Here is a 13,806-nt window from a genome sequence, read left to right on the forward strand (position 1 = left end):
CACCTCACACTCTGTCAGTGTGAGGCGAAGAGAGCCGATAAACGGCACTTCCGTGTTTACATGTGATTGGCTGTGATTGGACACAGCCGATCACATGAGTAAAGAGCCGTGCCATCTGCTCTTTACTGAGATCGGGGTTGTGCCGCGTCCCGCGGGCACGCTAGAGCAGTGACACTGGGGTGACATCATATGACGCTAGCCCAGAATGAGAGGGGATTCCTCCCGCCGTCATTTTACTATATGATGGGCAGGAGGGGGTTAATAAATGAATGTGCACTAATAATATGTATTACATAAAACTAATCTCTTTCAGATTTATGTTGAAAGACATTTAAAGCACTGCATTCCCCCAATTAAAGGTGAACTTGAGTAGAATAAAAAGTAGCAATAATTTGACTTGGTCATTAGTACAGTTTTAATAAAAATTTAAACTGAAGCGCCATACCACTGCTAAGAGGTCCAGATACAACTTTATTCCATTAAAAGTCAGGGGTACAATCCAAAAAGTATCCAACACATACCGGGGTCACAGCGCACCCCCTTCATCTGGGTTTTTACAGTGTGATTTGCAAGCACATGCCCTGTCATCAGCTTGGTTCGCTGCCAAACAAGCTGATGACAAGGCCTGTTCTTGCAATTTACAATGGAGAAACAATGAAGAAGCGGACACTCTTGGACCCCCGAAATGCATAGCCCTGACTTTTAATAGAATAAAGTTGTATCTGGACCTCTTAGCAGTGGTGTGGTGCTTCAATTGAATTTATTTTACATTACACTACAAGGTAATGAGACTGTGGTAATCTTCTGGGGCGTAGAAGCTGCCTGCCTGAGAACCAGATCATTTACACCAATGTAACAGGTACCTCTCCAGGCTGGTTGAATCCACGAGGGAGAGAAAGCTGCAGAACTGTTCACTTTGAAGCCTCCCTATTGGAAGAGACTGAGAGCCAATCATCAGGGAGCAGCAGCAGAGAACTGTGGAATATGAAGTCCCAGCACAAGGCAGCCTGACTGACTGTATGAGGGGGCAGGACTACAAATCCCAGGCTGCACTGCAGAGAGTCAAGAGCATTGTGGGAGAGACTATAAAAGTACAGGGCCGACCAGGCCAAGGAGGCCTTGTTTCCTGGATCCCATCGGGAGAGCAACCTTATGTTGCTGTGTGAGGGGATTGCGGCCTACCAAGGGGCACACAGCCTGCAGCTCCAGCCCAGAACCCCGTATGCTTCCAGAAGGATGCTCTGCAGCAGCATGGAATGTCATGGAATTGGCCAATTCACTGGGTCAGCAGACTGAAAGCCATCGTGACACATCTGCAGCCAGGAGAATTGTTTGATTGCTCTTTGCAGGACCGCTGAATGCGTACAGGATTGGTGAGGGGGATTTGTCCAGGAATCCTATTGCCTTCCATAAAACACCACACTTGAACACTGTGCATAGACACCTGTTATCCGTATCATGTAGAGGAGTGCTATATCACAGCATCGGCTATTTTACATTGCTCCCCATCACTCTGTTACATTGAGGGACCCTTGTCCACAAAGCTCCAACATGTTGGTGAAGAGAACAAACGCAAGGAAGGCCTTGCTCTTAGAACATTATTGTTGTTGCTTTTAAAGGGGACACATCACTGATGTTTATATTACTTCAGTGTGTGTTAGTATTGAAGGTACTATAGGCCGGCCTGGGGTTCCCCTTTACCCATTTGGGGAGTCCTTTTAATCTGTGTATGTTGTTATTATTCTTTTATTGTTGCAGAGTGTTATTGACTGTTTTGATAACTGTTTCAACCAAGTCCTGGCTACTTATACAGGACTTGGCTGAATAGTATTACTTTAAACTTTTCTCTGGTCCAAGTGAACTTGAGAGAACAGAACTGTCTCTGTTTGTTTTTACTGTGTTATGCCGTTAATCACATTGCTAGGTGCACCAGAGGGGCTGGAACAGTTCTTTGGGGTTGAGACGCAGAGTAACGTATTGAACAAACAAAAGCAGCTCCTTCCGGGCTCAACGTGGGGGCTCATATCTGGGATTTTCCGTTTCTCTGCAATCAACTCCCCTACAAGCACCAGGATGGACCTTGCCACTGCTATCCAGTGGCGTGAGCAAGAAGGCGCCCACCCAGAGTCAAGCATGGTGATCAAAGTCCCAGGGGAGGCCTGGGCTGAGGAACAAATCAGCCAAGCAGTGAAGACGCTGTCCCCAGACAGGAAGGTGTGGGTGATTGCTGTCAAAACAGACTGTGGGACCTCCCACACCTATGCACTGTTCGAAGACAAGGAGTCCCCGAAAGCTTCAAAGGTGCCAGTGTGCAATTGTCCAACAAGACGGAGCTTTGTATAATCCATCTGAAGGTTTCAGATGAGGGTCCCACCAGCTCCAGTCAAGCTGAGTCAACTATGGAAGAAGTTCCCTCCCCGTCACCCCTGGCCATGATTCACCGCCATGGGAGAATTTGTATCAAAATACCAAAAGGGCAATCCAGTGTGTTCTGGGGCTGGATACCAGAAGCTGAGGATCTTCTCTGGGAAACAGCCTGTGCCCACTGGAGAGGAAGAATATAAAGTCCGGATGCAACAGGCTATGTAGGCCCTAGAAGAGTGGGACCTGCTAGAGGCTCAAAAGAAGCAACGCATCAGTGAGAATTTGCGAGGAGCCGCTGCTGAGACTATCAGGAACTTGAGATTTAGTAACACAATCTGTACAGCTTATGATTACCTGGCCATGTTACAGAAGGATTTTGGGCGGACAGAGAAAGCAACTGACCTGATCTATCAATTTGAACATGCCCTTCAATGCCAAGGTGAACTGTTTTGAGAACTGTTTCAACCAAGTCCTGGCTACTTATACAGAACTTGGCTGACTAATATTACTTTAAAATTTTCTCTGTTCCAAGTAAACTTGAGAGAGCAGAACTGTGTCTGTGTGTTATTACTGTGTTATTCCGTTAATCAAATTGCTAGGTGCACCAGAGGGGCTGGGACAGTTCTTGAGAGGCAGAGTAGTGGACTGAACAAACAAAAGAAGCTCCTTCGGGGGTATCGCTACACCAACATTAATACTTTAGGATAACAATACCACCAAGATCTCCTCATGAGTTCAGCATTATCTTTCCACTTTCCTCAGCTATTAGTGCAGTTTGGATGGAAAAACGTACTCCAATTGATAGCATTAATGTATGTGCAATGTTTTTTTTGTGTACTAAACATATGGAACATGCAGACCTGCTTCTTGGTCTTTTTGGTAAGATCAAGTGTAGTATCTGTTTTTATCAGTGTCCAGTAGGAGTTCTCCGCCATCATTGTAGCCTTCTGATTAGGATGCTTGGCTGTATAGTATCCTTGCTGATATGATGGGTGTCCTAAAGGATCTCCACCTTGGGAAGGAATCCAAATTAAGTATCCATGCAATGGAAATTTGTAAGTTCTGTATATAATTGTATTCTATTTTGTATGTATTGTACACTGCCCTCACTGTGCACACGGCCCTAATAATGTTTTCAGTACATGTTTGCCTTCTTTCGAGTCCTGATTAGAATTAGTCTGCCTATGTTACGCCCCTTGTTACCATAAACATACAATTGTAATATTAATGTGATACCTACGTAATCATGTGTATAAAAACCTTCAATTGCGTCATAATAAAGCAGAACAGTAATTTGGAAAGATGCTGAGCATATCTTTTGTGTCTGTTCCCTACTGCAGTAGTTATTAATTTGGAACCACTAATCAATATGAGGATAGGAGTTGCCTATCATAAAAATGTCCTGATCAAGTGTCGAGCCAGCCAGGAGGGGCTTTACAGGTGACCCTGAGTATCCGAAACAAGGAGCTTGATCGATCCGGGAATTTCTGATAGTCAGCCGGCTGAGGTAAGCCTTTTGCTTACATTTGAGTTATCAGACTTCCTTAATCGGTTAGGCAATTTCGGGACAAAGGGTACCTATTTTACTCCCCTTGATCGAACTGTATTGATTGGTGGTTATATGTTATGTTGTCCCTGTCTACTACTTACATAATCATGTGTATAAAAACCTTCAATTGCGTCATAATAAAGCAGAACAGTTATTTGGAAAGATGCTGAGTGTATCTTTTGTGTCTTTTCCCTACTGCAGTAGTTATTAATTTGGAACCACTAATCAATATGAGGATAGGAGTTGCCTATCATCAAAATGCCCTGATCAGTCCATTACGTAAGGTGGGGGCTGGTAGTACTTCCTTAGTGTGGGAGATTCTGAAGGGCCCAGTACATCTTGGTTCGAATAATGCTACCCTGTCTGGCCACGGATTGGGAAGGCAAAGAGTCGGTGGTGTTTCATGCCTCCTGGTGAGTGGTGACCGAGGGCTGCTCTCGATATCACTATGTATCACTATGGGTTTGGGAGTCCACTGTGAAAATGAGCACTTGGCTACAACACTTCTTGGTTTATTTCTGCATCACCTCATAGGCTAAGGCTTCTGGCTGAGACTGGGGCAATTTTCTGTTCCCAAGCTGCAAGGCCTAGCTATTGTGCACAGCACTGGCACGATTTTATGTTTTATTTATTCACTCTCATGTCATTGCACTATATATTTTTTTTTCCATTTACTCACAGATGGTAGGGTGTGGGTCTTTGGGCTTTCCTGAAGCCTAGGGGAGGATGTTCAGCCATCTGGTTCTTAGCTCCCCTGCTTCCTGGAGAGCGACCCTCGCACCCCACCCACTTAGTACTTGTTGACAAGTCACAAGACAATAGGGAGTTGGGTCTGCCGGGCCTTTTGGCTAGATGGACTTGAGTTTGCCTTGCCCTTGTCTTGTCCACCAGGGGGCCAGAGAGAGGTCCTTCCTCTTCAAGAGGGGGATCAAAGGCACACCCTTGGGCACTTTCTTTGTGTGTGTTCACATTCACTGTTTTGGGTCACTGTGGTGTTTTGCTTTTGCACACCGAACCACAGGCTTGAAAAAAAAACAAAAAACCACATGGAACATGCATACACTGAATTTACTGATACAGAGGCTAAACCTTTACAAAGTAGTCAGTTTTTTTGCTGAACTAATTGCCAGCAGTAGAAATGTATAACAATAACAATATATTAATATATTAATCGTTTGCCCATTTACTAAAAAATGACTAGAGGTAACATAAAGTTATTAGGTCTAATAAGTCAATATCAGCAGTAATACAATTCATTTTTAGCAAAGCAGTGCTAAGTATTATGCCATTGATAGCAATAAGGTGCGTTAATTGTATGAGTGTGTGTGTGTGCAGATGTAAAATGTTACCAGGCAACATTTCCTAAGTGTTTTTTGTGTCAAAGCTGGAGGACCACTTTATTAGGTACACCTGTTCAATTGCTTGGTAGCACAAATTGCTAATCAGCCGATCACATGGCAGCAACTCAATGCATTTAGGCATTTAGACACGGTGAAGACGACTTGCTGAAGTTCAAACCTAGTTTCAGACTGGGGAAGAAAGGGGATTTAAAGCGGGGTTCCACCCAAATTTTGAACAATATCTGCATGTATTCTCTTCCTTGCCTAGATGCTGACATGCCGTTTAAAAAAATTTAAATCGCCGTAATTACCTTTTATTTTTCTATTCTTCTTTGCATTCTTTGCACTTCCTGGTTCTCCTCCCGTGGGAGTAGGCGTGTTTCTAGCCTCTCCCAGACTCCACATAGTCTCCTGGGAGCTAGTCTCAGGCTTCCCAGGATGCCACTGAGCATGTACGGGAACGAGCGGTGAATGCTGGGAGCACAGCATTCACCACATACAGGAAATAAATGCTTGTGGGCTTCAAATGCCCACAATGAAGATGGAAACCGCCTGCAGTGAATAATATAAGTTATTCTTTCCGACGAAATCTGACACAGGCGGACATATTACACACAATATGTGAGTATGTAATGCTGAGAAGAAAAGTTTGTGAATGAACTAAAAAAAAACAAAAAACAATAGATAGGGGGACCCCCGCTTTAAGTGACTTTGAACGTGGCCCCAGACGGTTGGGTCGGAGTATTTAAAAACCGACTGATCTACTGAGATTTTCATGCACAACCATCTCCAGGGTTTACAGAGAATAGACAGAAAAAGAGAAAATATCCAGTGAGCGGCAGCTGTGTGGATGAAAATTTGTTGATGTCAGAGGAGAATGGGCAAACTGGTTTGAGATGAAAGAAAGGCAACAGTAACTTAAATAACCACTCGTTACAACCTAGGTATACAGAATACCATCTCTGAATGCACAACACATCAAACCTTGAAGCAGATGGGCTACAGCAGCAGAAGACCACACCGGGCGGCACTCCTGTCAGTTAAGAACAGGAAACTGAAAGTACAATTCGCACAGGCTCACCAAAATTGGACAAAATTTGCCTGGTCTGATGAGTCTCTATATCAGCTGCGACATTCAGATGGTAGGGTCAGAATTTGGCATAAACAACATAAAAGCATGTATCCATCCTGCCTCATATCAACGGTTCAGGTTTAGTGGTGTAATGGTGTGGGGGATATCTTCTTGGCACACTTTGGGCTCCTTAGTACCAATTGAGCATTGTTTACACGCCACGGCCTACCTGAGTATTGTTGCCGACCATGTCCATCTCTTTATGACTACAGTGTACCCATCTTCTGATGGCTCCTTCCAGCAGGATAATGCACCATGTCACAAAGCTCAAATCATCTCATCACTGGTTTCTTGAACATGACAATGAGGTCACTGTACTCCAATGACCTCCACAGTCACCATATCTCCAACAGAACACCTTTGGGATGTGGTGGAACGGGAGATTTGCATCATGAATGTGCAGCCGACAAATCTGCAGCAAGTGAGTGATACTATCATGTCAATATGGACCAAAATCTCTGAGGAATGTTTCCAACACCTTGTTGAATCTATGTCATGAAGAATTAAGACAGTCCTGAAGGCATAAGTGGGTCTAGCAATGTGCACCTAATAAAGTGGCCACTGAGTGCATATTTGGGACTTCAAATTATCCCTATTTCACTGTCTTAGCTATCCTTTGTATGGAGTTGTGGTGTGCTGTTTGCAATTATAAACTCTCCTTTAATTATGTAATGGTGTCAAGCAGTACACAGTTCTTTCCTCTGACAACTAATGTAAGGGTCTTTCTTCCCACTGACCCTCATTATAATGGGACATTCTTTCCACTGACTCAGAAAGTATGGGACTTTCTTTCCGCTGATCACCTGTAATGGAGACCTTCTCAGCTGAGCACCAGTGTAGGTAGCATTCTTCCAACTGATGCTCAAAGTAATGGGGCATTCTTCCCACAGAACATCAATGTGAGGGAAATGATTTCTACTGATCATCAATGGACAGGGCCAGGGCTGTTTTTTCCATTGGGCATGCTGGGCAGTTGCCCGGGGGCCCCACTTGCCTGGGGGGCCCCACCTGCCTAGCGACCCCAGCTAAGCATCTATGTGTCACCCTCGCTCCAATTTTCTGTGACCCTGTGCTCCGGCCGCCATGTCCAGTCTCAGGCCGGTCCCTGGCGCCCTGGGATTGGGCGAAAGGGGTCATGTGCGGCAGGTGGGGCTGGCCTGTCCTCAATCGTGGGAGAGCAAGGCTGGCCTTCACTGTGAGCTTTGACCGCTATCTTCTCCTCCTCCTCTCCAGGTCACCGATCATGTCCCCGCCGGGGCATGCAGTTTGTGCCCGATGTCTTTTTCTCCTCCTCTCCGGGTCACCAATCATGTCCCTGCCGGGGCATGCAGTCTGGCAGTGTGACAGGTGGCGGCACAGAGGCAGAGCACATCATGAAAGAAAAAAAAAAGGTAAGAGACTCAATCGTGAGTTTTGTTGCTGGCCGGGGGGGGGAATAGATATGGGCTGGGGAGAGGGAGCAGCCATAAAGTCAGTGTATAGTGTAATGTGTTGTGTGTAGTGTATAGTGTATTGTGTGTGTGTGTGTATAGTGTATTGTGTGTGTAGTGTATAGTGTATTGTGTGTGTGTGTGTATAGTGTATTGTGTGTGTAGTGTATAGTGTATTGTGTGTGTGTAGCGTATAGTGTATTGTGTGTGTGTGTGTGTGGTGTACAGTGTATTGTGTGTAGTGTATTGTGTGTGTGTGTGTGGTGTATTGGTCTGTGGGTAGAGTATTGTGTAGCGGTCAGTATGTAGTGTATTGTGTAGTGGTCTGTGGGTCAGTGTATAGTGTATTGTGTAGTAGTGTAGTGGTCAGTGGATACTGTAGTTTGTGTAGTAGTGGTTAGTATAGAAATGAGGTAGGGTGGTGTGTAGTGGTCAGTGTGTAGTGTAGTGGTCAGTATCGGAATCAGGTAGGTTAGTGTGGTGTGTAGTGTAGTGGTCGGTGTGGTGTGTAGTGTAGTGGTCAGTGGATATAGTGTAGTGTAGACAGGGCCCCAGTGCACTGTATTGCCCGGGGGCCTATAATGCTCTTAAGATGGCCCCGGACAGGGCTTTTTTCCCACTGACCCCTTACATAAGAGGGTATTCTCCATTGATCACCAATGTAAGGAGCATTCTTTCCACTGACCCCCAATGTAAAGGGCATTCTCCTTACTGGCCACTGATGTAGGTGTAGCACTCTGATGTTTAGGCAGGGTTGCTCTAAAATTTATTTGCCAAGTGATAGTTGTCTTGGCCAATTGCTAGGGGGTCAACTGACTTCACCCTAATTCTGCAATTGCTGCACTTCTCTCTTCTGTCGCTAGGTGGCCGGGTACCTGGTGATATTAGATAAGACATGGGCATTGCAGGGACAGATTAGGAGTATATGGGGTATCTCAGCCAATGGGCAGGGATTTTCTAGAATCCCTTGGTCTGCTGGGAGAACCAATTTATTTGGTTGGAGTCAGGTGATCGGGGTTCCGTGCCACCTGGATGGCTGTCTGAGTGGACGTGTGTTGTACTGCCCCGGGCTGCTAGGCCAGAGCCTGAGGTCTATCCCGGGGACATCTGGCTGCAAGCCTATCCAGAAGCAAGAGAGCAGCGCAGGGTTGGGACTGCGGCTTGCTGTCCAACCAAAAGTGACGGTTCTGTTGGACAGAGAACCTGTCATGGTCAGAGGTAGAGGGGAAGCTGTCACCACTAAGTGATCATCCACCTAGTTACCAGGGACCACCAGGAGTATTCTCACCAACCCGGGACAGTGAAGAATTTGGGAAACTTCCGCAGGTGTCAAGCCAGGGACCCAGCCAGCGGAGGTGATGATTGCAGAGCAGTCTTGTGTGCCAAGCCAGGGACCGAGCAGGCCAGTGAGGTGACGCTTGAGGAGTATCTGTGAGTGCCATGCTAGGGACCCAGCAGGAATGCGGGGGTGACGCTTGAGGAAGATACTGTGTGCGAAGGTTGGAAGAACTCAGGGGATCCAGTGGCAGTGGATCAGCAAGTCTAGTGAGAGAGACTGGGAGCTCAGTGGAGAGAAGATCTACAAGAGGAGATTGTAGAAGAAGTAAAGAAGTTTGTTACAACTTGTGTTAGAAACTGTTATAAGACTGTTGCCAAAGGAGACGGTGATCCTACTCTTGCAGATGTGGTGTCTTGCTGGATACCTTTTCCTGCATGGCTGTCTGCCTATAGAAATCTTGGAGTCTGCCAAATTAAAATTGCAACTACTAAAGGGTATCCTGGCCATAACCCTCTTTTCCCCAGTTCCGTTCAAGAGAAAATAAATCTCTTTGCATTCAAGAAGTGTATGGCGCCCATAAATCTACCTTGCATTACACCCACCATGCCTTGTAACCCACTCTACATAGAAGGATGTCAGCTGTCCCTAACACTGGAGGTCACCATTATGCCCCAGGGGCCCTGGGATCTCACTACATAGGTACCATTCTTTTCATTGACTACCAGTCTTAGGAACATTCTTGCAGTGAGCACATCTTCCAGCGAAGAATAATGTATAGGAGCACCTCTCCCACTGACCCCCAAAGTAAGAGAGCACTATATTGCTCACCAAAGTATGGGGGCTATCTTCAAGGTTCACCATTTTAAGGTGAACATCTCCACTGACCAACAACGAAAGGATAACCTCTCAATGACCCAGCAATAGAAGAGGACACTGCTCTGACCACCAATGTAAGGGGACTATATGCACTGAACAATAATGTAAGAGGGCAGTACACTGATCATCAATGGAAGGTGACACTACCCCACTGATCACCAATGGGAAGGGACACTACTACACTGACCACCAACTGAAGGGGGAACTTCTGAACTGACCACCAATGGAAAGAAGCACTACACTAATCAATAATGCAAGATAACTTTCCTACTACTAACCCCCAATGTAAGGGGTCACTACACAAATGACCACCAATGTAAGAGAGTGCTACACTGACCACTTCTACAAGGGAGCACTTCATTGACCACCAATGTAAAAGGGTACTACACTATAAACTACTAATGCAAGGAGACACTACTCTGACCACCACCACCAATGTAAAGGGGGAACTACACTAATCACCAAAGTAAAGGGGCATTTCTTCACTGACCACTAATGGAAAGGGGCATTACTCAACTGAACACCAATGTGAGGAGGTCTTTCTCCACTGACCACCAATTGAAGGGGTACTACTCAGATGACCAGCATGAGAGGATATTTCTCCACTGACCACCAAAAGAAGGGGGCACTACTCAGATGACCAGCATGAGAGAATATTTCTCCTCTGACCACCAATATGAGGGGGCACATTTCCACGGAAAACCAGTGTAAGGAGAACACTACAATTTTGACTGTCTGAATGTCTTTCTTGACCATTATTATTATTTGTAACATTTCATGAATAGCCTGAAAATAATCGTGTTGTGGAAAGGGGTGTTAAGAATTTTACACAATAATTTGTGTGCAGAGAAAGACATGTAAAACATCACGTTTGCTTCGCTTCTCCCTTCTCAAATTTATGTGTTGGGATTGGGAATAATCAGAAAATAAATGAATTGCTATTAGGCTAACTAAGCATATCTCAGCAATCTGTAACAATAGCTACAAATCACATTTCCTGGTAGATAGATGTCCACTAGAGGGAGCTCTTCCAATACTTTATAATGGATTATTATAATCAAAATATGGAACAGCATACATGTAAAAGGTAACATTCAACTATATGTTACAATTCTAATACAAAAAAAATTTCCCTTTTACTACTAGCGACCCCAGAAATGTTGTCCACAAGGTGGCTTCCTAAGCTAAGCTGGAAATGTACTACTTTTACAATAATATTAAGAGAATATGTGAATTTTTGTACCTCTGAGCCAGTAAAAGAGACCTGTGAGACATGTCAATGTATTTTTTTAATCTTTAAATAATGATATGCACACAGATACACTTTAAATAATTAAAGTGGTATTTACAATCATTCCTAAAAATTAATTAACTCGCTTGACATGTGTTGCTTTTTGAATAGGAATAATAAGTAAATCCCCATCATCTATTAATTTTCATCGCCATTGACGGAATTCTCCCAATTGGCAGCCGATCTAGGAAGATATGCTTCCATTTCATTAATTGGTCCTTGGAGGAGAAGAGTTTTGTACCTTCATTGTGACATTCTGTGAATGCTTCCCAGCAGCCTGCAATACGCAGCCCTTTCATATTTCACAAGACACTTGCTGAACTTTCTCCTATTTTAACTCATCATTAAATTTTTACAGATGGATAAAACTTAATTAGGCTCAGATTGTTGTTAATCACCATCCTTCCAAATCCAAGAGAAGCAGTGAATTTATCAGCTAACATATCTCATATCTGGCCAAAACAAACCTATAATTTCATATAAAATAAAAATATCCACATGATGCTATGGAAGATAAATTGCATGTATAAAATGCATTGGGTAAAAACACAAATGTCTTTTCTACATTCTTCCTCCTTTCTCTCCATCCTTCAGTTCCTCCATTTCCACCCTTCCATTTTCCTTTCTTAACTTAATCCTTATCCTTTTTTCTTTATTTCTTATTTCCCTCCCTATCCTTCTCTATTTCCTTACATCCTTCCTTCCTCTGTCTCTCTCTACCTCTCTTGATTCCTGACTCTTCCTTCTCTCTTCCCTTTCCGTTCCTTTTCCTTTCCTCATTCCTTCCTTCCTTGTATATACACTATATACTTTCTTCCTTCTATCCTTCTGTCCATTCAGTCCTTTCTTCCCTCTCTCCCTCCTTTCCTTCTGTCTCTCCTTCCTTCCATCCTTCCCTCCTCTATCTGCCTTCCTTCCTTCACTCTTTCCTTCCATACTTCTTTCCTATTGCTCCCTCTCTTGCTTCCTCTGCCTGTTTAGAGGGGACTGTGCTCATTTATCTTGGAATACAAATACTCCCACTGGGGAGTGAACACTCTTTAAAGTAATCCAAGGGCCTCAATGAGGACTGAGCTAACATTCCACTGGCCAGTGACTTAGATAGGGCCTCTTGCATCCTAGGCAGGTCTTCTAGCCATTGTTATATAACTCTATGTGATCGCACTATAATCTTTAAAGTGCCTTGTCTTTGCATTACATTTGCTAAACTTACCTTCCTTACAGGGCTTGGTCTTATAAATAAAGACTATTAAAACTGTTCAAGTGTGTTGTTGTTCTTGGGCCCAGATACACGGGCAGATCACCACTGGAAGTCAGGCAGAGGGATCCTACAATCCAGCAGGTAGCACTGCATGTGGGGGCATCGGGGATAGCTTCCAGATAGGGATGTTTGCCCGAATAGTGAACAATATGGGGCGTTCACGGCAAATTAGAGTGTTGCAGAATGCCCCATAATGCACTGCGAGATCGCAGTGCATTGACATCTGATGATTGGCCAAAGCATGCACTTGACCTGCATGCTTTGGCCAATCACAGCACGCTCTGCTGCGAGAGCCATAATTGGCCAAAGGCAGGGTGCCTTTGGCCAATCATGGCTCAGGGGGTCAAGTCCACACCTCACACTATATAAGGCGGCTTACACGGCAGCCATATGTAGTGTTATTACACAGTTGAGGAGATAATGAGAGAATGTTAGCTAGAGGCAGGTTAGTTAGTGGCGTGCAGGCAGTTTAGTATATATATATATACCTGTATATATATATATATATATATATATATATATATAGTGTAGACTATATACAGTGCCTTGAAAAAGTATTTATACCCCATTACATTTTCCACATTTTGTCATGTTACAACCAAAAACGTAAATGTATTTTATTGGGATTTTTCTGATAGACCAACACAAAGTGGCACATAAACAAATGTGAAGTGGAAGGAAAATGATCAATGGTTTTAAACATTTTTTTACAAATAAATATCTTAAAAGTGCGTTTGTATTCAGCCCCCTTTACTCTGATACCCCTAACTAAAATCTATTGGAACCAATTGCCCTCAGAAGTCACCTAATTAGTAAATAGAGCCCACCTGTGTGTATTTTAATCTCAGTATAAACACAGCTGTTCTGTGAAGCCCTCAGAGGTTTGTTAGAAAACCTTAGTGAATAAACATCATGCATCATGAAGGCCAAGAAACACACCAGACAGGTCAGGGATAAAGTTGTGGAGAAGTTTAAAGCAGGGTTAGGTTATAAAAAATATCCCAAGCTTTGAACATCTCACTCAGTGCTATTCAATTCATCATCCAAAATAGGAAAGAGTATGGCACAACTGCAAACCTACCAAGACATGGCCGTTCACCTAAACTGACAGGCCGTGCAAGGAGAGCATTAATCAGAGAAGCAGCCAAGAGGCCCATGGTAACTCTTGAGGAGCTTCATAGATCCACAGCTCAGGTGGGAGAATCTGTCCACAGGACAACTATTAGTTGTGCACGCCATAAATCTGGCTGTTATGGAAGAGTAACAAGAAGAAAGCCATTGTTC

Source organism: Aquarana catesbeiana, linkage group LG04 (assembly GCF_042186555.1).
Source record: "Aquarana catesbeiana isolate 2022-GZ linkage group LG04, ASM4218655v1, whole genome shotgun sequence".
Taxonomy (NCBI): Eukaryota; Metazoa; Chordata; class Amphibia; order Anura; family Ranidae; genus Aquarana; species Aquarana catesbeiana.